General features: G+C 43.4%; 1 pseudogene; it reads left to right on the forward strand.

Moving 5' to 3' along the window:
- LOC144120056 (4-pyridoxate dehydrogenase-like) overlaps positions 1–19,124 on the forward strand; it is a 31,509-nt pseudogene extending 12,385 nt beyond the window's left edge.
- Positions 19,125–26,353: the final 7,229 nt, after the last annotated feature.

Raw genomic sequence — 26,353 nt, forward strand, 5'->3', positions numbered from 1 at the left:
CCAGGGCAGTGGCGCATCGTTTAACCGATGCGCCACTGCGGCAGGAGGGGTGTGAGGGCTCCCAGGGATCTATGAATGCAAAAATAGAGAATACCCTTCTGCATATATGGGAACTAACCCAATACGCCATCGCGTCATAGTTTTAAGGCGGAGCTTAAGTGTCCCCTTAAATTGTTCTTGTTGCTTCCCGTCGGCAGATCAACCGCTATCCCCGTGGGAAAGTGCTCGGAGGTTCCAGCTCCATCAACCACCTCATCTACTCACGCGGAAACCGATATGACTACGACGGCTGAGTGTCCAAGTATGGCGCTGTTGGTTGGTCCTACGAAGAAGTGCTGCCAGATTTCAAGAGCATCGAATCCTCCTACCTCGGCATCGACAACGGTCAGGAAAAGAAAACTCATGCGTGGAGCTGGGCTAGATAGCTGACAGAAAGCCTTGTGGCGTAGTTTCTGCCTGTGTGTATTTTACACATATTGTTTCTCTCTTCACTCCTTTTGTTATACGTTTCGAGTTCAAAACGGTTGTTATTTTTGTGCGCTCTGAATTCTTGTGTTTCGGAAGTTGTTACGAAAGCTGGTGCTAGTCGGAGTGTATCGGAGTGCATTGCGCACGTAAAACTTGGATACCCCTGAGTGCCCGTTGACCTAAGCGCGCGTAATGCCGCATATTGCGACCGTAATGGAGCGAAGCTAGCCAATATGGGGTGAGATCATTAACCATAAAGAATATAAGTACGTGAATCCTAGTCCATGCAGACTGACATATTTACTACGTGCATAATACAAGAATGAAGGAAACATTAAATGCGCATTCTCTCAAACAGAGCGAGCAGCTGGAGCTCATCTTGCATACTACGATGACTGTAATCGTTTTAGATTCTTATTCTGACGTTTCGCAGTAGCCGGAGTACATACTAACTGTTTCACTTAAGTTTTTATGCAATTTAAAAAAATGGCTTTTGGGCTTAGAGGAGTGCTTTTTTAGCATAGCCTTCTCTGCGGTGTAATATATCACAATACAGCGAACACGTGCTAAGTTGCAAGCTGTTTAACTAACACTGAATAGTTAACTTCTTAATTATCCCTGGTGGGCTCTTTAATTATTGAGAGGCGTGAAGCCCACTGTATCTATGTCCGTATTTAGAATTTCAAAAAAGGTTGCGCTCTACGCTGTAGGCCAACAAATGTTGGCCATTTCGACGAGTTATGTGCATTGGAGAGATTGCTTTCCCTGCGAGCTTCTCGAAACAGCATGTATTTTGCGGTATATAGCCAAAATGTGTTGTGCCAAAGCGCCGAAGGTAACCGCGTTTTCGGAATTCTAAGAAACTGATACGGATATTTCGCATCGAAGACTGCATTCCTCCAAATAATTAAGGAACCTAGTAGTAATAGATAAAGAGCTGATTACATATTTTAAGTGACACAACCTGAAAATTATCACGTATAAGCTGTACTCTAATGCATTACAGTGCTGAGAATAATATGCCTAAAAAACTGCTCTTTTAACTGAAAAAGTGCATATTTACAAATTGCACGAAGTATTCGGCGAAACGCCCTGTATATCCACTTTAGCAGTTTGTATGGTGCACCCTGGCTAGAAGTGCGGCGATTTTGGACAAAGACGTGATATATGGTGTAAACGTTGGCGCCATCGAAAGGGGATTTTGGCACAGCCTTTACATCTCAGTGTAAAGGAAAGCTCATACCTCTTATCGCTTGTTCGTTTCAAGCTATTGATTTATTTGTCAGTTGGCATGTGTTGCGGCTTTGAAAATGTCGTTCTCTATAATTGAAGTTTTCAAATAGCTGTCAACCCGCCGCGGTGGCTCAGTGGTTAGGGCGCTCGACTACTGATCCGGAGTTCCCGAGTTCGAACCCGACCGCGGCGGCTGCGTTTTTATGGAGGAAGAACGCTAAGGCGCCAGTGTGCTGTGCGATGTCAGTGCACGTTAGAGATCCCCAGTTGGTCGAAATTATTCCGGAGCCCTCCAATACGGCAACTCCTTCTTCCCTTCTTCTTTCACTCCCTCCCTTGTCCCTTCCCTTACGGCGCGGTTTAGGTGTACAACGATATATGAGACAGATACTGTGCCATTTCGCCATTTTCTTTCCCCAAAAAGCAATTTAAAAAATAGCTGTCAGTTGTAGGATCGCCAGTTATTGTCGAAAAGCGCTGAAGCTTAAGTGGCAGACGTGGCAAAGCTCTGCAGGGGCACCTTGAGGAGCACTCAGATAGACAACGGACTGCAGCAGGGGGAATGAATCGTATCACCATAAATTAATGGTGTGTCAAGTGAACACGCTGTGAATGCACTTTAGGAATCTGACACACACCAAGTATTACGGTAGGACATTTCACCTAGTTTAAAATGTTTTAATTCCGAAAGAACCTAAGCCATGGCCTCACTTCACAGATAGTCATGCTACTGTGACATAGCTATTCTTCCCCCATGTTCGCCGTTGCACAGCACTTTCGATCCGCCTTCCAGGTCACCTTTTTACTAATTCACTGGGTAATGGCTGTGACATTTCCTCAATATTGTTCAACTGGGCGAATTCGTAAAGATACCGAGGAAACATCGCAAAAAAAAAATAAAAGATAAGAAGAAGGAAGACACAGGAGCACCGCATGTGTTGTGTATTGTTTCTTTGTGTAGTCGCTTGTTGTGCTGTTTACCAGTTTCAAATATCTCACAAACACTTGTTAGCTGGAAGTCATAAAGGGCAAAAGGCGACGTGCAGCCCTCTGACGTAGATTTATAGAAAGATTGCAGAATGTCTTTTTGGTTGCCACGGCCTTCACGAAACGTAATCGATAATGAAGCGGTGGTGGCGAATTTCTTTTTTTTTCGAATCATCCAGATTTCCACGGCGAAAGCGGTGAGGTGCCGTTGAGCTTTCCTTCGTGGCATTCGAAAGTCAGCGACGAATTCCTGGGGGCTGGCCGCGAGCTTGGTTACAACAATGGAGACTACAATGGTCAAAATCAAACAAGTTGGTTGTCGAGTCATTTCACTTCCGAAACTAACCGGAACTCACACGCCAATACTTCAGAGATGCATTTCTCGAAGTGCAGAAATAAAAGGGAAAATTGTTAATATCTTGACCGGTTACGTGTGACGGCCATGGCGCATTACAGGGCTGCAAGGAACCGCTACGCATTGCAAGAAATAGTGCTGTTTGCGTTTCTGTATATGCGCAAGTACTTGAGGAGAAGCAAAGGATTACTGCTTTGTATTTCTGTACGCTGGGAGCTTCTAATCCGTAAAGCAGAACGTCCACATAAATATATGCGTGAATTTACACCTCAAGCGAATATTTGTGACAGCTGGCTTCTTCTTTGTATTTTCTTGCCGAGGCAGTAGTATGAAGATTTAATAGCTGTGTGTTTATGGTTCACCTACGATGCCGGTGCTTGAACGTGGCAGAGGTGGTGAACTCTTAGTAACGAACAAAGAGACTTTTAAGCTGGGAAAATATAGCAACGTCTATGCTATTCTGCTTAAAGTGATAAACCAAATGGTTTCGTGATCGAAGTTGCTCCTTTTTATTGATGTTCTTCACATGCATTACAGGATAAGAGCTATCTTGAACCTTTCCTGCCTCTCTACCTACACCAGCTAATCTGTTACCACCACCTACCCTTCAATATGTGCGGATGTCTACGCCAACATCCTGAATTCGGGGTCGCGTGCTATTAACAACTCTTTCTGTATAAAGTCTATAGACTTTAATTTCCATTAGATGAGTGACATTTATAAAAAAATGTGTATATCGCAACAATAAAGCTTCTTCGTGAATAACTCTTCGTGAACATGTAAAAGAACTAGAATAATACAGCCATTTTTTTTACACACGTTTTTGCGTAAAGCACCTCAATTGGTTTACTAAAAAAAGCTTTACAAAGACGTATGTGACTTCCTTTCTATTAAACATTGTACAGGACAATGTACAATGAACGTCTAGGCTGACATGTTTTAAAAAGGTTTCAAAAAATGCTAAGGCCTCCTTCTGACAAAGCCTTTATATTATGAAGACGCAAGAGAGTTAGCCCATAAAGATGCTGCTCGAAGACAGGGGTTTACTTTTGCGGTGCCGAGTGCATTGATCTCTGCAACTATCATAAAATTCTTGAGAACATTTTTTCGCATTGGTGGGGTGTTGCATTTCTTGTACGTTCTCCAGAGAATTCTTAACATTTTGTGCTTCCGTTTTAGGCATCAGATACCTCCCGTGGATAACGAGGGTATGCCTTATGATTTGTTAATGACATTGCTTTTGCATTGCATATTCGTTTCAGATGTGCATTGTGTTTTACCGTTGTGAAAAATCTCTAACTTTGCGTATATTCCCCACCCGCGACTTCACAAAAATGACAAATGGCTCAAAACATTTGAGATTTTTTACATGGCGCACACCTCTACGGTCTCGTAATGGCGACCGTATTTGTCAAAATAAACACATTAATACTCACTTAATTTGTTTCATCTACCGAAGCTATTTCCGCAACGCGAACTGTAACATTCCACAGCGTGAGAGAAGAAATAATTTACAGTAGCGGGCAGCTCTTCCAATACGTGTCCAGTAGTACTTCGACGTATGTCTTTATTTCTTGTTTGCGAAAAGCGATCGGTTTTCCAAGCCAGAAATTGCCATACCACACAGCCCAGCATGAATTTGAAATGCATCATTGGCTTCGTGAAGACAACACTAGGCGCTTCGAAGAAAAATGGCTGTGGATTACCTGCGGTTAAACCTGTAGTGGCGCGAGAGCTACATCTGGCCTAGTGGAACAAGCTCAGTCGAATTGCAAAGCCAGTCTTTAGCCGCTCCGTTTCGCTGGGCATTCCTTCTTCATCTTCGTCCGAATTCACACGGCGCATGCACACAGCTGTTGCAACTGTTGCGCGCCGCGCCGCCGGCAGCAGCCGCCGCTGCTCCGAACCACGTGACCAACGCCGCCGCCACAGAGCTCAAGTGGTGCCACGCTGAAGGGTCGAAGAAGTGGCGTAGTGTAGCTAGCGCTACAAAATTTGTACAGTAGCACCAGAAAACGTGGGCGCGGGGCGGTTATGGCCTATGGAGGAGCCGAAGGACGATTCGTCACGTGGAACCCGACGCACGGCCAGTGCGAAAGTATTGTAAAGTGTAGATGAGAAAATGTCGAAAAAACTTGAGTATCCGGCACGTGACTTGCTTCGTTTCACGGAATACAAAGCCATAGCATTTAAGCTGTTTGTGTCAGTAATGGTGCGAGTAGTGGTATACGGCTCACTCTTTCATTGTCCGGATTGTACGATACTGATGGCAAATAGGAAAAAAGTTGCAGACGAGACTTAAGCTGTGCCTTAAGGGTAGGACGCGGTAGCGCAGTGCTTTAGGCTTTCCATTCGGCGTAGTTTAACACCTTTTAAAACAGTTAAAAGTTCAATTGTTTCAATTACTTTTTGTCAATTACAGACTCTAATTTTTTTAATTAGCATTATCAGGCATTGGCCTTTCATTTTGTGCATTTAGACACACCTGAACCGCCTTTTTCATTTTTTTATTTTGTTTATTTATTCTATTAACCAATGAATTTTATTCATTTCATCTACTCATCGCCTGTCATACACCAATCAATAATCAATCACTAGGATCAAAAATTGCAATAATACGATTTTTTAGCAATCCCCGATTATTTCCGACACGTTGTGCTGACTGTTACAACGCCACCGGCTTTTCGACCAAACGAGCTGTATAAGCTATCACGTATAATAAAAGCCGAAATAGCCGACAGGTTACAGGTGTCAGCTAAGCACGGCTGACACTGACTCGCGTTGCGCGCCGTGAGGGTGTTAGTTCGAATCCCACTTTAATCTATATCTGTTACCTGCGTATTTTATTCGCGGTTCGCGAGTTTCCTAATCATGTGAAGGGACAAGCTGACAACGAAATGTGGAACTGTAAATGTTATGTACTTTCCAGCATTAAAACTTCCCAGGGGTACAGCTTAGCAGGCAACCATCCTATCAATTTGCTAGGTCTTCACTTCCGTTCTAGCGTACTTCATTTCCTTGCTGGTATCACTTCATTTTGCAGGTTTTTCTCGTGTGCAACATAACGTTAGAAAAGGAGAGCGCTGGAGTTCAAGTCGAGCTTTCCTCAACAAAGAGGTCCGCAAAAGGAAAAATCTTCACGTGGTGCTTTTCGCATTCGTCACAAAGGTGAGCAAGCAGCTATGTACATCTAATCATTCTTTATCAATGAAAATTTGGAGGACACCTATTTACCAGTTACAGTTAAAATGAGATAGCAAAAGACTTCGTTGTGAGCTTGCCAGACATCCTCAGGTAGTGCTTTTTTCCGTCCGGGTCATAAACTTCTCCTTCCACAATGGCCACCCTATTGATTCTTCTCCTGCCAGCCACCTTCTGGCCTCACCCTTTTTTCTCCTACAAGTCGAGAGGGAGGCTTCACTCGCTCCACTTTACCCCCTGCCAATCGTAGCAGGTGGCAGATCGCAGCTTCCACTTCTGTCTACCCGTCGTGTCACCTGCAAGATGGCAAAGTGTGGCCCCGCCAGAGAGTGTGGGGATAAGGGGCTTTTAGGCTGCCGCAAATTAATCCTCATGAACCCTATTTACACATTGCGAAATCCAGGAAATGAAAAACACGCCCTTGTGCTGAAAATTTTGTATTTCGTCTCTTTTGCGCTCTTCGCACTTCCAAGCCAAACGAGTTGGTTGTGTGGGTATCATCTTGTTATTTGTTGTAGGTACTCTTTGACGGAACAATCGCCGTTGGAGTGAACTATAGGCTCGACGATGGGACGCACACCGTGCGGGAACATAGGGAAGTTATCCTTTGTGCAGGAGCAATAGGTTCCGCGCACCTTTTGCTGCTGTCCGGCATCGGGCCTCGATCTCATCTCGAACAAGTTGGGGTGAGAAGCCTACCACTCGTATTGGAGTGGCGTCCACGGAGTGGTGCATTAGCATTGCATCAAGCGCAATTGAGCATATGGAAAGAGAGTGCCATCAGACACCGCATACAGCCATGCGATTTTACTTTAGCAACCGCGGACGGGCCTATCCGCTCGCAGCGTCCGTCCTTGTTTTCTATTTAAGGGCGAAATTTTTTTCTATCACGCCGTCACTGTAGCTAATTTCCTGTGCGTAATAAACTGCAAAGACTTTAGAGTCTTTATATTGCACACGATGTTGTAGGAGGTGTGACGCTCCTGCGTAGAGCAGACGCAAGCTGTCGTAATTGCTTGCCAATAAGTTTTGCGAAATTCTACCGAAGCCTCGATCTTTTTACGCCAGTAGTGGACACTGTTGGCATGCATCAGCTTGCTTCCCACGTACCGCTAATGCGCACTACCAGGGTGCGCGCATTTCCTGAGGGAGTCCTGCGCTGCAGTGGGGCAAAAATTTTGGATTGCGGGTGCGGCTTACTAGTTCGCCTTACTGCCTATTTTGCCGCCTGGAAATGAACGTTTGAAAAATCAACACATTCAGAGAGTACGCCGCTCACTCAAAATGCCAGAGGACGATTCCTCGGCAATTGCCTATGGTTATGAAAAGGATTCTGGTGCGAAGAGCCGAACAACGAGTACTTTAGAATTCTTCCTGGGTGTTTGCCCTGAGTTTGCACTAACTCTCCGACGGTAAAAAAAAAATAACTTGATTTAAACAAGACTCGTTCCCAATAGTGTTAAGGAAAGCAAAGTATAAACAAAAGCTTCTTTCCTGGAGCAACTTCAATTTTTCGTTTTCTTTACTAAATGAATACACCCAAAGCTTTCTATTCGTTGAACATTCAAAAAGAAATGATAGGGAGCGAAATTGAACGTCCTCATTAGGCGCAGCCACAGAGCACTTGAATTTTAACGCTCCTTTCATTAGATTACTGCATGCAGTGCACTTCGCCCAGTAGTTTGACGAGTGTTTCCGTAGTGAGCTTTCTCAAAACAAAAACCGTCAGGGCTACTCAAAGGTCGACGAAATCTCATGCAACCAGGAAAAAACACGGAATTAAAAATTCTCAGGAGGGCAGGAAATTTAGAGACCCATTCGAGCCTCTTTTTCATATATAAAACGAAAAAAAAATGAATCAACCATATTTATAGGCCGTATTTATAGGCCTTACGTGTCCGTATAAGTGCGCGTGGGGTCGACCGGATGTGGAATAACTCGAGGAGTAGGCGAAATTATGATATAATGCTTTCACGGTGGCGATGATTGTGGCTGAGTCCGGGGTGGCTCCTTGCGGTGATGTGCGTGACTGCTATGTGTCGTAAGCAATAAATATGAGCGGGTGTTACTCATACGAAACCGAAGAAAGCGCCGCTTTCGGGGTAATAATATGGGGCAATAGGTAAATAGGGTTTGCACTTGCTCTGAAGATTATCATGGTCATGAGAGACCTGTAGGCTGGACAGCATTTAGGTAGGAGGAAAAATGAACAGTGCGTGGTGGGGAGGGGGGGGGGGGGACATTTCACTCCAAAGTTCGCAGGTTCTTTTGCATGTATCTTTTATCTTTTTTGTTTTATTTGTTGCGCATTTATCTTCCAGGTGGAAGTAATTGCAGATCTTCCTGTTGGCGAAAGCCTGATCGATCACCTCACAGTAAACGGAATAGCGGCAACTTCGAAAGAAAACATAGGGACCGACTATCGCTCACTCTCAGCGGTGGCTGCGTACGCCCTGTTTGGGACAGGTAAACGTGCCGGATGATGTGCTGGAAAAAGGGGGTAATAGCGAAGGCTGACAAGTGAGCGTTATCGGAGCAGCGAATAAACGGTGCATTAAATATGCGCATGTAATAAGTCGTGCTATGTGTCCACTTGATAGAAGAAAGGACGTGCTCACTTGACCATTTCCTTCTAGTAGAAAAGTATGTTTGCAAAGGCTGGTCAGAAATTGTTTATTTTGGCTCAATTTCAAAACCAGGGTTCGCGGTGAATGATTTTTTGTCTCAAGCGAGAAAAAAATAAAAGTACTGAAAATTACTTGCCCGGTTTACTGACGTCAGGCCTGGTGAAGAACTGTTTAGTACCTGCGTTAAGCATCGTTTATCTCAAAAGAGAACATTTGTCAGGAATTATTTGGCTGAAAGAGAAGAGATGTTTTCTAAGAAGAAAAAATTGCCTTTAAATTGAAGGAAAGAGATTGAATCCTTTGTGACACCGAAATGATCGGGGAATCGTGTTATAACCGCTCAATGGCACAGATATTCTGCAATGCAAGGTATCAAAATATTCACATTATTCTTGCAAAATATTTTGCCATTGGGAGTTATTGCTCACATATACATAAACATTATTCCACGCACTGCGGTAAGCACGATGTCAGAAGCCATGAGCTTGGCTATAAAGACAACACAAGTAGAGCAAAGAATCTTAGTTCACCCTGGTAGCTTGTTGCTGTGGTGTTCGGAATGCCTGCCGCGGCGGATGCATTTTCTTCGAACGCAATGCAAAGCCGCCCATTTACTCCATGATTTCATTGCGCGTTTAACAATACCATGTAGTAGAAATAATATCCCCTTCTAAGGTATCTCTCATAACTCACATTCAGCTTCACAACTTCATATGCGGGATTTCATTGCACAGCCTGTATGCTTGTACTAAATTATGACCGATATCTGCCGTGTGGCAAGTCATGACATTTCATAAGCAAAGAGCTTGGGCGTAAAGGTGAAAGACAGTGTTTTATTTCTTGAACTTTCAGTGTCATATTGCACGCCTTCTCTAGAAAGGTGAACAACTGCACATGGCTCGTATTGCCTTAAACATGTTATCAAGGGCGCTATAATTCAATATGTTAGAACGCTACTTCAGCACCATTAAATGGGCCGGCCCAAGATGACAATTCACGCGCCGTCGCTGTAATTGAATTGATGAGCTGGTTCTGCAGGAGCGTGCTACCCGCCTGCGTGCAGACCTCATGAAGAGATGTGTGCGTAACCACTGGTAAACGACATGTGTTTTCTGAGAACACTATTGCGGGAACTCCGCTGAAGTCGCAGTTTCATCTGGTTACTGAATTGCGCGAAGCAGAGGTGGCAGTACCGTAAGTGCTCCCTTTTCCCACTAGGCTGCAAGCTGATGCTTATGCTGCAAGACACGCACGTGGCTCAAGCTACATGATTCCACACTCCCCCTAGTAGATCGCACCTCAGCAGGTCCTCTTACCATGACAACAACAACAAAAAAATTAGCAGTGATCGCTTCTCTTTCTTGCAGAAGACACTTGGGGAGAAACATCGAACACAAACCGAATTACGCAGTCTTAATGACAGCCTCAGCAAACATTTCCTTGATAAACATACTTCGCTCGCAAGGTATTGCAGAGCCTTACTCGCAAAAGCGGCCAAAAACAAAGGCTTCCTTTCAGCTTGTCACTGGGGTTCTGACATTGCACGCACAGTAATAGAGTTAGAAGAGCACCGCAGCCGTCAGTGGCACACAGAGCCGTTTCTTAGAAACACGGCACATTCTCTTCAGAAAGATAACCTGTGAGCCGGGAGTTACCACAGCATTTATTTCCAGCACAGTAAGTAAATATTTCGCCGAAATTATTCGTGGCCAATATTTCTTGCGAGCTCTATAATAATTCAAAAAATATCTAAATTAGGTATTCGACAAAATGTATCATTTCATTTTTCAGGGAAAGGTAGTTGGGAGTCAGCGAAAAAGCTTCTGGAGTATGTACCCCAACTGTGCGCAGGCGCTGTGGTTAAGGTGTCCTGCTGCTGCCAAGGAGGCGACGGCTCCACACAACTATGGTCACACTTATTTCTCACGGAGACTAGACGTAAAACCGGTTGTGTCTGTGCATATTTGTGCACGTTATTAAAATCCGAATCATCGAAGTTATGGGGCGCTGTGCAACCAAGTCCTTCATGATGTTTTTGAAACTGAAATGTAAAAATTAAAGGAACAGCACGCACTCTCTTCCAGGGCCCTTTATTGACGCATTCGGTGTGGAATGTGTGGCCTTTCTGAGCAGCCCGGGCATTCACTCATCGTTTCCGGAGATCCAGTTTCTTCTCGTCACAGTGGATCCCACTACCGTCGAGGCGGAACACTTGGCATCCTTGATAGGCATATCTCGTGAGGTGAGCTATGATCGCAAGGGTCTTTCATTTGTCGCACTAACGCAAGCCACTGTAGGGTTACTGAAGAGTTTTGTTTATTTTTCCTTGGGGAGGAGACGCCCTGAGACAGAACTTTCAACTCAACAAAAATTTCGATTCCCAGTGCGTAAAAAAAAGACACGAAAATCATGACTCTGTGTGATGCAAACTGACCAAGCACAAACCTAAGATAATGCTCGGTTTCACTCCTTGCGCGCCATTCGTCAATGGTTAGTTGTCTATTTAAAAGAGTTTTCCAGGAAGAGGGCGCTCAGCCCTAACGTGCTACAGAGGACTTTAATTATGGTATCGTACGGTGTGGCAACTCTTTGATGGTCACAGTATACGTGAGAATTGAATTGAGGTTAGCGCACCACAGATCATCGATTAGAAGTTAGCATTCCAGCTGGCATAGCTGCATAAATTTGAGCGTCCGTCAATCGATAAGCTTTAACACAGTTTCGTTTCCCTTTAATAATAACCCCGTTTCTTGCGCTACCTACCTATTTCAGATGTTTCGTGGTTATTACAAGCCAAAGCGAGGACAGCACGCCTTCATGGTTGTGCCCATACTCCTCCGGCCCAAGTCACGGGGATTTATAAGGCTCAGAAGCAGCAATCCTCATGAGTACCCCATCATCGATCCGCAATTTCTTTCCCATCCGGATGATATCAACACTATGGTTGAAGGCAAATTGAACAAGATGGCAAGACATGATAACTTCGGCCTGGTGAGAACCGGGGAAATTGAAAGACGTGGGACGAGCCTGATAAGATAAGTGGACCAATAGTACAGTTCGTCTCGCACCGGACTGTGCGCCAAATGTTTGGCTCAAAATGACCAAAGGAACGCGCTGCTGGAACATCAGTCGCTCTAAGTACTTAACGATGCAAGTGTTTCTTCACACTTTGCTTACCTGCCCAGCGGCGCCGCTGTGCATATCGGCGTTTAGAGGACGCTTGACAGCCATGGTTAATGCAAACCGCGATACATATCAACATCACAATTAAGCCATTGTAAACTTGCAAACATATATGCTGTTGATAAGGGCTGGGATAAACCACGAAAATTGCATGAAAATGGAAAGCTAGGGAATGAGAAACTGAGTCCCAGCTTGAAAGGAGGAAAAATCATAACATAGTTTGGGACAATTACGGCTGCCTACCAAAACAGTAAATCGTGGACATTACTGGTGCTTTCGTGAGCGTCAAAACAAAGGTTTACTGCAGAGTAACCAAATTTGGAGACCGCATCTTAGCACCGGAAATTACCAGGCACATCTGAGCAGCTTACGGCCGAGTAATGCCAAAGCTTTGAAATGCCATTCCAATGCTACTGCAAATATATTCTATTCCTTTGTAGGTGGTGTGGTTTGAAAAACTAGAACTGACTTTTGCTTGCTAATAGTCGTGAGCACAATGGCAATCTTCAGAACACACTTGTTAAAGCTTTTTTTGTTACACAGCCAATAACACTGCAAACTATTTTCTGCTAACATAATTTCGCAATAAATTTGGCTTATTTTTTCCTGTTATATGAATGACCGACTTTATGGACACGTTTTGTCGGTGGACTGCGGTGTAAATTTTGACGGGACACGCCTCACTTTTAAAACGGTGGGCAGAATTGTTTTCCACGCGGACGTGAAGCTCGCTTCTTATTCACATGGGCTCTCGGTTGCAAGCGTATAAACCCTTCAATGAAATTGGCACGAAACAAAACTGTAAAAAATGTTTATGTGTATGTCCTAGAATGCATTCTGGTATCAAAAACGCTTAGACGGTTGAGGATGCTCGAAAGTGTGCGTAACAAAGTGGGGCAAGGAGGCCAGCGCACGTGGACTAGCATGTATCTCATCGGCATGAATAAAGTGGGAACAATCACTGTGTCCACTTCTGAGACAAGGCTTAGCGTTTTTGAACGAAATAATTTTGGGTAGTAGAGGAGTTCTTGTAGGCAAGAAAAAGAAGAAGGAAGGGCAAACTTTGATTTTTCATATCACAAAGAGGGTAGAGGTCAGGGATCAGGTTTAGACGACCGCGTGGGCTCCCGACTGCACTTGATGGATTCTTGGCAACGCCCAGTGCCCAACCCACGAGCAGGAGTCGTACTTACGGGCCAGGGCTGAGCGACGCAGTCTCCCAGTCACTTTGGCTTGAGATTTGCAGGCTGAGAGGATGTTGGTCGCCCGAAAATACGAATAGAATATAATTGAGGTTAGTCTTTGTGTGCTTGCAGAGATTGCAGCGCGAATTGTATTGCGCTGGACACATCAAGGAGTAGGTATAAGTTTTTGAATGTACCCATTTGTAGTTGTCGCCAGGCAACCTGCTCTGCTTTCGTGAGGTATTTTTGCGCGGGTAGGTGTTTGAGCCGTTCGTTTCGACAGTAAGCAACTTTATAAATTTTTCCTGCTGTGTGTAGCTAGTGCTGGCGCGCAAGTTTTGATGTGCAGTGTTGTGAAAAACGCATATCCTAGCGCTGGTTTCTCATGGCTGAGCTGCCCAAGTATTCTGCTGCGAATAGCGTTCTCCAGTTTTTGAGATGCCAAAGCGGTCACGATAGAACTGAAGAAATTACCAGGAGCCACCCAATAGCTGGTCATGCATTTTCGTCAACACAGCGTCCTTAATGGGCGAACCAGCTGTCCGCTGATCACTCCCTGCACCCTAAACACTCCTGGAGATGCCCGGTTTTCGAGATTTTTTAATTTCTGGACAGTTTCCATTGACCTCGAAAACGTGCCAGCTCGGTAGAGGTTCACGGTCCCGCCGTTTTTTTTTTCTGCATGTTAATCAGTAAGAAAAAATAATGGAGCATACAGATGCGAAACGCGAAGTTCCGTTGCAGCAGAAATCGATTGCCACTGAATGTTGTTGTTGGTCTTACAAAATATGGCACATGCCTACATTGGGCGATCGGCCAACAATCTGAAGGAATTAATAAGTGGCTATTAAGTGCTGCCACTTACGCGACGATGCGCGCAGTGAGTGCTACCCAAGCCCATGTATATTTTGTATGCATTTAAAAACATGGTTTTGATATGAAATCTAAAGTCTGACGAAAACTCGTCTGGACGGGTAGAAGATTCATGACTGAAGAAAAAAGGAACGCCGACCAAAAAGTAGTTGTTTAAAACAAAGACGTTTCGGCTTCCATACGGAAGCCTTGATCACGACTCTCCTTAGTAAATGAAGCCTGAACGGTTGCATCTATTTCTTATACACACGGTACAGTTTTCTGTGAAAGTTAATGTACAAATACGATAGAAGAATTGTACGCGGAAAAGGACATCCGTGTACAAGATAAGTACTGCAGCGACTGTAACTATACGCTGCGGCCTTTCCAAGCAGAAAATGCAATTGCACGTCTTCGACAGCCAGTATAATGCCGCTTGCGAAGAGCACATGGCGTTTATAAGAGGCCACTCTCAGCAACGGTCGAATAGCAACCCGAGCGAGTGATAGGCTGATGCATTAATTTCATACCTCCTGAACGTTTTGAAGTGAAGCCTATGCTGTCCCAGGTTCCAAACTGGCAGTACGGGTGTTGAGAACCAAGGCGATGCGGCGTGTCAGTGCTACGCTAAGGGACATCCCTTTGCCGGGTTGCGAAGGGGCGGGTCCCCTGGGGAGCGACCCGTACCTACGATGCTTTGTGCAGCACACGACATTGAGTGGCTGGCACCCATGCTGCACGGCGCCTATGGGAACGCATCCGTGGGCCGTGTTGGACCCGAGGCTCAGGTGAAGACTTTTTTTTTTACCACAGGCTTGTTCAGTGGGCTAGCGGTGCGTTTAAGGAAACGAGGGAATGACAGAATGAACGAACTAGTCAGCAAAGACTGAGCGTGTGATCTAATAGACTAGTGCGTGCACGTACAGGTGCGCGCCTGCAGATGAGAGAACAAGTTTTACGTGAGTAAACCAGAACGCTAGTTAGCGAACGAAAGAGTGGCTTTGAGAAAGGCGATTTCAGATAATGTTTTGCAATTTGTGCAGTTTCTGGCTGGTCGACAACTAAGATTCACTAATATTTTTATCTGTGGTTGGCTCATGACTTGCAAGAGGGTTTGTGAAATTATGTTTGTGGATGAAAAATATCCCGCAGCTTACAAAAGTTTTGATCACGAGATGTGGACTCCTTTGCTTCGCTTGCATGCACAGGTGTTTTTGCCTCGTCTATAATTGAACAGCAACGTGAACATTTATGTAAGATGTCTCATTATTTTAGGAGAAACCGTTTTTAAGTGCCGTAAAGTGCATTCTTTTGTTGATTTACAAAATATAGTCCAGATTTTTAAATGTAATGAAATTTACGCCGCGCAAAATAATTCACTAAAATTAGAGGTATCTAACCCTGGAATTATGCTATTACAGCTTACATTCACTGCAGCATATTTCACAACCTTATATACCGGGCCTTATTAAAATCACAGCATACTTTTACAAAAAAAAGTGTTTCTCTGGAAACTCCTAAAATTCACTTAACAGGAACGCTGGAAGGCAATATAAAGCCATTTTTCATATTTTTTACAGTGTCTAGATATTGTGTACTTAACGAATATTCTTAGGAATTATAAACATGTTCCATAACAGTGTGGATGTAATAGCCAAATTCTTACTAAAAAGTCCCATTTAGCGGACGGTGTTGTCTTCGCCAAGTTCGGTAACGAATATTGTAGAATACCATGCAAAGACACACTGGAGAACTTTCTTGGACATTTCTAATTACCAGAGAGAGCCCCCAATCATTCTTGTCAATTTCCCAGTCTTATTCTTCTTAACAAAAACCGCAAAATAGCGCACAAATTCGTTTTTTTTTAACTCAGAAAGATTTTGTTTGGGGAAAGCTTAAACTATGAGCATGAATAGACTATACAATGGATTTGTTGCACAGTCAGCTGTACAACAATGTGAAGTACAATGAGGTACGTTTTATGGATAAGGAAGTAGTGTTGCTTATACTTGAAGAAACCATCGAACATATCAAATTTTTGATGACGATAAAAAAAAATTTCAGTAGAACTGTTTTTAATGTCCTGCTACTCTAGAGTGTTTGAGTATGCCTGAGAGTTAGAACATGTTGAATGTAGCGCTTTCCTTTTCGCAGTCGCAGCACAGCACGTCCAATGTTGAAGAAATTAGCAGAGGCCGCTTTCAGCTTAAGTGTATTAGCTGAGAAGCAATGTTTCCCAAGGGGCCTACCACAAACACGAACATCGTACTACGAGTTGGGAACCTAGAATGACCTAGAAAAAGTTTGAAAACTGTGTTACTTGTCCTCAAATGCGCGTTGTGTGTTTTTTGCTTTGAGCGTCCCAAAGGAAAACGGTCGCATATCAATTGCGCGAACTCAAGCAATGGCTGTATTTAGCGAAGTACTGCAATTTATTCCGCGTTTTATGGGCATTTCAACTAGCAGATTGCTGATCTGTTCACTTCTTAACCTTAAATTCAAAAATCTGCGCGAATTTTATACGCATTCTAGAAAAAAGGTTTCTTCATATCAACAAACTCTGTCGAGCGTTGCAAGCGTCTCATTGGATGTGTTTTCTTGGGAGGCAGTAGTATGTAAGAGTTTTATTATGCTTATAATTATTCACGCCTTGGCGAATACGGGAACAGAGGACAAATTTAATATCGGATGTTTCTTAGTTATTCAAATTTTATGGTGTTCTGTAGCGCCAACGGTTTAAGCAAGAAAATTTATTTTCCCGCGAAAATTATGCCAATAAATTTTTTGCTGTCTCGTACATAACTGGGCAGAATATAGAGTATACGTCTCAAAGATACTTTACTCAGATTAAGCCCACAAAAGATACGAAAAAACCTTTGCGCGCCAAGTTGGCTAAATTAAGTGTCGAGTTGGCGATCTGTATCGTAATGAAAAATGGTTTTAGAAATATTTGCAGGCATGAACTTTATAGATTCTTTAAATTATTTTTAACCGACATCGGCAAAAACAATGCTGTCTGTAAAAACAGGTCTCCTTAGAAGGGCTGTATGAACTATAACAGCAGTTTTATGCTATATGTTTTTAATGCTCACGGGTATTACTATATACTGGTCAGTAAATAACAAATTTGTTGCCACGGTGACTCAGGCTATATGGGGCTAGGCTGTTGACGCGAAAGATTCGGGTTCAATTTCTAACACGGCTGTAGCATTTGAATAAAGCCGAAATTTAGAAGACCGTGTGCTGTGCGATGTCAGTGCAAGTAAAGCACCCTCGGTGGTCGAAATAATCCAGAGCCCTCCGCAGCGGCGTGCCGCATAGCCTGACTCGCTATGGGACGTTAAATACCGTAAAACTAAGGCGAAACAAATTACAAATTTTTGTCGCCATCCAGTCATTCTGTGTTCTGTAATTTCTTGGAGTTTGCTCACTTAGGTTTTTCCACCTGAGAAAGATAGAGGGTGAATTTTAAAGTATCTACTCTAGAGGATTGCTTGAAATGCGCTGTGAAGTTGTTGTGCTTATAGGTTATTTAAACTTTTAGATAACGACCTGTACATTCAGCAAAACAACTTTTGGTGCGCCAAATTTGTGGTAGTACAGAAAAAAATTCTTGAAAGTGACCAATATATTTTTGTCAACATACGCCAGCGACTGGGATGCGAAAGTTTTCAGGAATCACTGGCCCAAAGCAGCAATGCATGTAAACGTGCCACACATATATTCATGATTAGAAATATCTAGTGCGTCTAAAAATCTCAGATCCCTTCTCTTGAGTCATAGAAATTTTTCGTACTAAAATCGCCGTGGTGGCTCAGTGGTTATGGTGCTCAGCTGCTGACTCAAAAGACGCGGGTTCGATCCCGGCCGTTACGGTCGAATTTCGTTGTGGGAGGAATTCTAGGAGCCCGTGTATTCTGCGATGCCAGTGCGCGATAACATACCCCCGGCGACCGAAATTTCTGCCGCCTTTCTATACGGTGTCCTTCATAGCCTGAGTCGCTTTTGGACGTTAAACCCCCATTAACCATAAAAAACTTCCGTATTAGAGCATCGACCTAATATATGTTATGTCGACAAGCCATCCAATGCAGTATCTCGTCTTAAATTGCCCTGGACGAGTGTGAAAGTTCGTGACTGAAAGAGTGAGCGAACCACTGAATGTATAAAAATTATGCCACGCATCGAGCGAGATAAACTCAGTTCGTCAACTGAATATGCCGCAGTCTACACACTATGCGACTGCCAAGTTTTGGCTGGGCTGAAAATCTTAGCACGATGTGTTACTTTTGGCTGGATCATTCTCTCCCATATTTTATGACTAGGCCTCAAAATTCTCAAGGAATGGTTATTGCCTGTGCTCGATTTTATGATGCTTCGGCCGGCTAAAAGTGTTTTTTTCACGAAGGACAAGAAATTTCTCAACTATCCTGGCATATCCATTCTGCCACCACCGAAAAGGAGCGAGAAAGTACTATCATTAAAATTACTATGCTATTCAAGGCCTCGAGGTTTTACATAAGGCTGATTATATAAAAACTTAGGGGATAGCATACGAGCGCTATCAAATGTCATACAGGTTCGGAAAGCAAAGATAACAAATACGGTAGTATTAATGACAACAAACGCTTCTGACTTTCTGCCTGTTTTAGAGCGGCAGTTGGCCCTTTAGAATCGGCTCAACAGATTCCATGTGCTTTCGCTGCCCCCTTCTTCGCAGAGTTCTGGGCGGAGTGCAGAAATTGCGTGTTGTGGACGCGTATTCGATGCCATACCTGGTGTCTGGAAACCTCAACGTGCCCCTCATGATGATGGGACTGCGAGCGGCTGCGATGATAATCGAAGACAATGAGGCCGCGCGTTGATAATCCAGGAAAACAATTACTGAAAACCAGCAACTGCAATAAAACATTGCTGCATGTGGGCTTATTCACAGGCAATACTCGGCGATACTCTGGCTTGCACAGGAATTGGCTGGCACAAGACAACTTATCGTCGCTTTGCACCGGCGTCTTTCGGATTGTGTTTGAATAGTGTGCTGTTTTTTTTTTCGTAAACATTTGAAGCAATAGCAATAAGAAGGCTTTCGTTTTGAACATATCGCGCAGCAACGACGCTGAATTTCTCGGAGCACGTTGGCAGTTTCCCGTTGTTTTGCTTTAAATCAAGAACATTTCGCAGCATTATCCATATCGCAAGGAGTTCTCTTTCGTGAAAAAATGGAAAGAAACAAACTATAAGGCGTTCTTTTACTCTGCGTCCCTGGTACGCTGCGTTCAAGAGAAGCGGATTAGAAAACGAAGAGACACCACTGGGAAATCCAGGTGTTGGTCTCCAGCGCACGGTATCGTATTCCCTTTGTTTTGTTTTAGTATATTTTAATCTTTGCCACGAAAATCCACTCTTGAATAGCGTTTCTATTGCTCCCGATTCTTTGCCGATCCCTCAGAGAGAGAACACACCGTCACAGTCTTTATGCCACAGCGTTCAAGTGTAGTGGAATGAAGCTTCTTTTCACGGCCCCTCTTGTGGAAGATTCAAAAAACAATTCGAGCAGCAGGCTTCTATGCCGCGACAAAAACCTTCTCCTAGCATTTCAAGGCCCTGTGATCTTTAGTTGCGCCGTCTTGACTCAATAATGGTGTCAAAAGAAACGCCTTTCGCCTGAAGACTTTTGATGTGTGATGTGTTATTGCGAAAGCAACCACTGCTACCCACTATAGCTGATGCAATTCTGCGCATCATTCATCCAGTGCAGCTGCAACTTTGTTTTGTGCGGATACCTGCACCCACATCGGAATGAGAAACGGTAAGGCGCAGTGTGTGCTTTTACAACACGTTCTCGACAACGATAGAGAGAAGGCAGTAAGTAGGATGGGTATTTGCACAGCAAAAAGCAAGAAGAAGACGGGTTGAGGCGGAACCTCAATACGCAAGTCGACGTTTCGACGAGATGACTCTCCTTTGTTTATGGTCTAGGCAAAGAGAAGCCCTCGCGTGGAAATGTTTCCCAGCGGTCCGCGGTTCCACCTGTTGACTTGTGCTAGCTGAATGAACTCGTGGTTTTGGCTTAGAATCTCTGTCGATTCAACTGAGCCTGTCATCAGAGACTGTAGCTAAGAGAAGAGAGGCTTAAGGGCTATTTCGCCTGTTCGGTGCATAACGAAGGAGCTGCGTTCCCGAAACGGAAATAGCACTGCTGAAGCGTTGATGCGGAGATTGCTGACTTGCGGTTAAAGATCTAAAAACTATAATTATCACCTTATCTTCTTTTTATGGCGACTCCACGAAAAGCCTCATGGCAGAAAAAAATCCGACGACCGTGCCCGGTGGCATGTTTTACAAGGTTCGCTTACTGGTTATCAGTAGTTGGCGCCTCGCTGGTAGTTTAAAGGTTGCAGCTGGCAGATACACTATTAGCGCAATAAGCCAGAGCGTGGTGGCGGGCTCGGCATTAGTTGGCAGGCTTGTAGGCAGACGTGCTTCGACAGCTTAGGCATTCTCGTGTCTTCTTCTCTAAAACGTTGTTAGGCCTTGTAAAGTGCAGTGTACTTCAGTAATGTAGACCATTATGTTGCAGAGAGAATGAAAATGATGAATGCTTTTTATAAGATAGATTTTTTTTGTTTACCAGTAAGGCATGATTTTAACGAAAGAAATAGAATCGAATATAGGCCCTCCTGCCATTTGATAGTGCACACTCCAAACTAATCACGTGCGGTATTGTTCCTTATGCTGTCCATATGGAGTTAACAAAACGTTAGTGCGGTATGAAAAATTAGAACAAACGAATCTTGCAGCGCAAATTTAGACGGATTCGAGCGTGTCAATCAGGTTAGTAAAGTCAGGATCATAGGCGGCGCATGCAAACTACAATTTCGACCGTACTAATGTTCAGTAAGCAAGCAATTTTATAGAATGCGGTGCTAAGGCAAGATTACGGCGCAGGTACCCTAAAACTTGATTAGCTGAATATGTTACATGGTGAAAGTGTTGCGTCCAGGTTAGATTTTTACTTAAATGGATAGCGAGATATTTATAAGAATCTACTGATTTAATGGGAAAGTTCTTATTTTATAAAAGGCATCCTGGTGATTGCGCCGGCGGTGGAATGAAAGAAGGGAAGTTTTAGCAGAATTTATTGACATTAACCAGGTTTTACACCCTTCTTGTACGCGCAGCAAGTCCTCTTGGGGGATAGTAATGTCGGACTGGTTGACTGTTGGGCGATAGATGACACAATCGTCTGCAAAAGTCGTATGTTAGAAGTGATGTCAGAGGGAAAATTATTTATATATATAGGAAATAGAAGGGGGCCTAAGACGAATCCTTGCGGAACGCCAGACAGAACAGGACAAAGTGATGACGAATGAGAATTAGCGCGAACGAATTGATGATGGTCCATTAAAAATGCACGGATACAATCCATAACCAAAGGATGAAGGTTTATGCGTGAAAGTTTAAGAATAAGACGTGCATGAGGGACCATATCAAACGCTTTTTCAAAATCTTTGAATATGGCATCCGTATGAACGTTATGATCTAGCCATGCATGTACGTCATTAAGGAAGAGAGCAAGTTGTGTATCACAGGAACGACCTTTGTGGCAGCCATGTTGATTAGGATGAAAAAAATTATGCGATGATAGAAACTTGGCAGTATGGGAATATATTACATGTTCAATGATTTTACAGCAAACACTTGTTAACGAGATCGGTCTGTAATTATGTGGTGATGATCGGTTACCTTTCTGTAGACTGGAATGGCCTTCCTGATCCGCCAATCTCGTGGTAGTTAGGATGAAGAAAGCGACTGCTGAAAAATCAGAGATAATATGACACTACAAAGAACTTTAGTATTTTTCAGGATTTTCGGGTTGATGCCGTCAAGACCATAATAATAATAATAATAATAATAATAATAATAATAATATTAATAATAATAATAATTTGTTTCTGGGCAAAGGAAATGGCGCAGCATCTGTCTCATATATCGTTGGACACATGAACCGCGCCGTAAGGGAAGCGATAAAGGAGGGAGTGAAAGAAGAAAGGAAGAAAGAGGTGCCGTAGTGGAGGGCTCCGAAATAATTTCGGCCACCTGGGGATATTTAACGTGCAATGACATCGCACAGCACACGGACGCCTTAACATTTTTCCTCCATAAAACGCGGCCGCCGCGGTCGGGTTCGAACCCGGGAACTCCGGATCAGTAGTCGAGCGCCCTAACCACTGAGCCACCACGGTGGTTGGCCACGAACAACAAATTACGTTACTTCCTCCACAGATTTATGAGGGACATTTATTATTTATGAGGAATGACCTTCCCTATCCGCTAATCGCATGGTAGTGCGGACGAATAATGTGACTGCTGAAAAATCAGAGACAATATGACACTATAAATAACTACTAATATTTTTCAGGATTTTCGGGTTGATGCCGTCTACACCAGCAGCTGATGAATTATGTAAGGATTCTATGATTTTTATTATTCCACTCAGCTCAAAGAAAGTGTTTTCCATAGGAGAATCATTAGGACAGTAGACTTCAGGGAGGTTATCAAGAGGTTCATCAGTAAATACAGAGAAAAACTGATCACTTAGAAGACTTTGAACATCTAAATCAGAATATTTAAGTCTAGAATGATCAGTTAGTGAAATTTCGCTAGACCTAGAAGCGGTAATAGTTTTCCAGAAGCGCTTTCGGTTATTTTGCAACATATTAGGCAAGGTGTAAGAAAAGAAGTTACCCTTAGCTTTGGCCACTTCGGCGTCATAGTTAGCGGAGCCACTGAAATATTTGTTCCAAGCGTGCGCCATGTTAGTAGCTTGAGCTGTATGAAATAATCGTTTCTTTTTGTTGTTTAATCTTTTTAGTGTTTTATTATAACGTGGGGAACTAGGTCGCTCTGTTATTGTGATAGTAAGAATGTGTATACTGATAAGGCGTTGCGTTTCGGACTTGAAATGTAACCAGTTTGATTCAAGTGAACAAACTTGAAAATCAGGGGTAAAGTTATCTATGAAAGCAGCGGGCTCACGGTTAGAACTGTTGTAATCACGTTTATCATATAGGGTAAGTGTTTTCTTTTCCTTTTCGTTATTCTGTAGATGACATGAGAAAGTAGCATGAATACCCAGGTGATCGCTAAGCCCTTATAGATAGGTAATAGGTGAAAAAATACCAGGTTGCGATGTCAGCACAAGGTCCAAAATGTTAGCAGAATGATTGGTTATAATAGTTGGATCATGTATTATTTGTTCTAACCCAAAAGTAAGGCAGGTGTGAAAAAATTCGGTATCAAGATTATTGTTTTAGAGTGGATGCAAGATCAGATCAAATTATGGAAAGCAAAATTGAAGTCACCGAACAATAAAATCGGAGTGTTTGGATAGAAGATTGTTAATCTGTTCAAAACGTCATGATGTAGAGCACTAAATGAAGGGTCATGGTCAGGAGGGCGATAACAAACCCAGATTAGAACTCCACAGTAAGCTTGATCGCAGCAAAGCCAGACCATTTCCAAAGGGCTTGAAATGTTTACTTGCGAAAAATGTAACGAGCAATCAGTGGTTATTAGGACTCCTCGACCTCGCATGTCTCTGCGATCTGATTGGAAAATATCAAAGTTAGAAAGAGAGGTTAATATTTCGACGGCATAGATAGCAGATGAAAGCCAGGTTTCAGTTAATAAAAGAACATTAGCGGAACATGATTCAACTAAACTGCATAAAGCTTCACGTTTGGGAACGACACTGCGGATATTAGTAAAGGGGAAAGATAAATGAAAACGGGGAGCCTGTTTTGGACTGTGTTTCTGATAAAGTGATTGCTAGGTATGCTGTTCAACTACGGTGTAACTGACGTGATCGAAAGTGTGCGTTCTGTTTCCGGATGTCATTCTGTCAAGTCTTATTTTGAAAGTGAGTCCCTAACTTTTACCATAATCATAAAGGCGCTTGCGTGCAAAACGGGTATTTGGTGAATAGTCCTCCTACACAGTGTAACCAGTATCTTGAAATTTGCTGTATACCGATAAAACCTGGCCTTAATCTTTAAAGTGAGCGAATGCGACAATGATAGGACGGTTTTTACCAGAACAAAATGAGCAAAGGCGATGGGTGCGCTCAATGTTTCGAGGTCCAATGGATAGATTTAGATACTGGACGCAGTGATCGATAATTTTTTTTCGGAATCTTGCCAGGACTAATTACTTGCATCTTTCCGACCGTAATAGTATAGGTTGTTCCTTCGTCCTCGATCTTCCGCACTGTCTAACCGGGTAGTGATTTTTGCAATTTCAGCCTTGAATTCGACTGTTGTGTACTTAATATCTTCTGCTTCCAATTTTATCGAAGAGAAAGAAGCGCAATCTGCTTCGTTTTTCGAGAGGCGGTTGTTCACTCAGTGAACGCTTTTTCATGGTCAGGTAGTGGTACTTTTATAGATTTCAGCTCTGCAAGCAAGTTTCGCTGTCCGGTCTGAACTCCTTTATTAGCTTATGCCGATCTACTGAAGCTAGGTGCAGTGATGTGGTAGCGAGGTGCATCTATTGGTAGCGAGGTGCAGGATGTATTAAGGGAAGACGCCTACTAAGGGAACGTAGTCGACGCTTATAAGGATCATAAGAGGAACATAACTACAAGAATAAGAGAGAGGTGGAGCGCATATTGCAGGTTCTCTCTGGTCATGAATGGCAGCTTACCAATATCCCTCAAGATAAAAGTATACAACAGCTGGATCTTACCGGTAATCTCCTATGGGGCAGAAACGTAAAGGCTCACTAAAAACGTTCCGCTTAAGTTAAGGACAACTCAGCAGGCTATGGAACAAAGCTGATACATTCTCACATCAAGAGACCGGAAGCGGGCAGAGCGGGTGAGGGAACAAACGCGGATTAAATACATCCTATTTGAAATCAATACGAAGAAATGGGCTTGGTAAGGGCATATAATGAGAAGGCAAGGTAACCGCTGGTCCTTTAGAGTAACGGAGTTAATTCCAAGAGAAGGCAAGGGTAGTAGGGAGAGCCAGCATATTAGACGTGCGGATGATTATGAAGTTTGGAGGTGTGCGGTGGCCACACCTGGCAAAGCAAAGGGTTAATTGGCGAGACATGGGAGATACCTTTGCCCTGAAGTGGGCATAGTCAGGCCGATGATGATGACGATGTCTCTAGACGAGCTGAATACTAGCCGAGCAGAAAACGTGCGCCGATCGTACCTCTGATGTGCCTTGCTGTAGTGCGAATCGATCCCGCAGCTCCTATTTGAGAGCCAGATGCTGAAGCGCTCAAACACCGCTGCTGTCACTGGATAATATTTTGTTACTAGTTGAATACCACACTCTCCTTGTACATGAATATATTCTACAGAAGTGGCGAGCAACATCATTCTTCGTATATAATGAGGTAGAGCAAAGTTTAAGGAGCCAGTGACCTTCAAAGCGAAAGGACACGGCATGAGCCAATAAGCTATTTTATTTGGCGTAACACTTAATGCGGATCACTAAAGGATATGCCCACTTCTTTCGCGTCCTGTCTTATTAGAAAGACAACGCAAAGGGCGATAGCAAAGAGGGCAATGCTTTCCTGATGACTGCTGCAGTAGCTGTTTGACAGCATTAAAAGAGACAGCACATTGTAATTTTTACAGGCTATAGTGAACGTGTCTTTGCTTGGTACACGTATACCGCCATAGCGCTCGCTTATTTCCGATCTTTTTTCGAGTGTTGTGGCATAAAAATGGCCTCTAAATCTTTCGTGAAATGCAAGCTTTCAATTTATATTTGCAATCTAACTGTATGAAAGTTTGTTCCGAGGAAAAAAAAAATTCACACTGTGCCTTCTGTGCTGCCCTCGCGCACAATAGCCACGAAGCTAGCCCAAATCGCAAAACATCGAAACAAATTTGAGTGGCTGATTCGCTTTCATCTGGGTATTGTCAGGCGTTTAGAACACATGTCACTTCTTGCATTAAGAGCGTATAGTGCTAATAGGGCTACACTGAACGAGTCATACAAGAACGAAAGTGCAAGATGGCACATGGTATCTAGTTACAATTGTTTTGAGAGAAGTTGCGACAGAGGGGCATGGCAAATTATGCTAACAAGGTTCTTTACCAGGGCAAAGTGATTCACTATGCGACACATCGAATAAACAAGTTTGTCTATTTGTGACCCGAAAACCACTAAAATGAAACAGCATAAAACTTCACGAAGCTTCAGCTTAAGACATACAAAGTGTACGTTCGCTCAAGGTCTCCT

Source organism: Amblyomma americanum, chromosome 2 (genome assembly GCF_052857255.1).
Source record: "Amblyomma americanum isolate KBUSLIRL-KWMA chromosome 2, ASM5285725v1, whole genome shotgun sequence".
Classification (NCBI taxonomy): domain Eukaryota; kingdom Metazoa; phylum Arthropoda; class Arachnida; order Ixodida; family Ixodidae; genus Amblyomma; species Amblyomma americanum.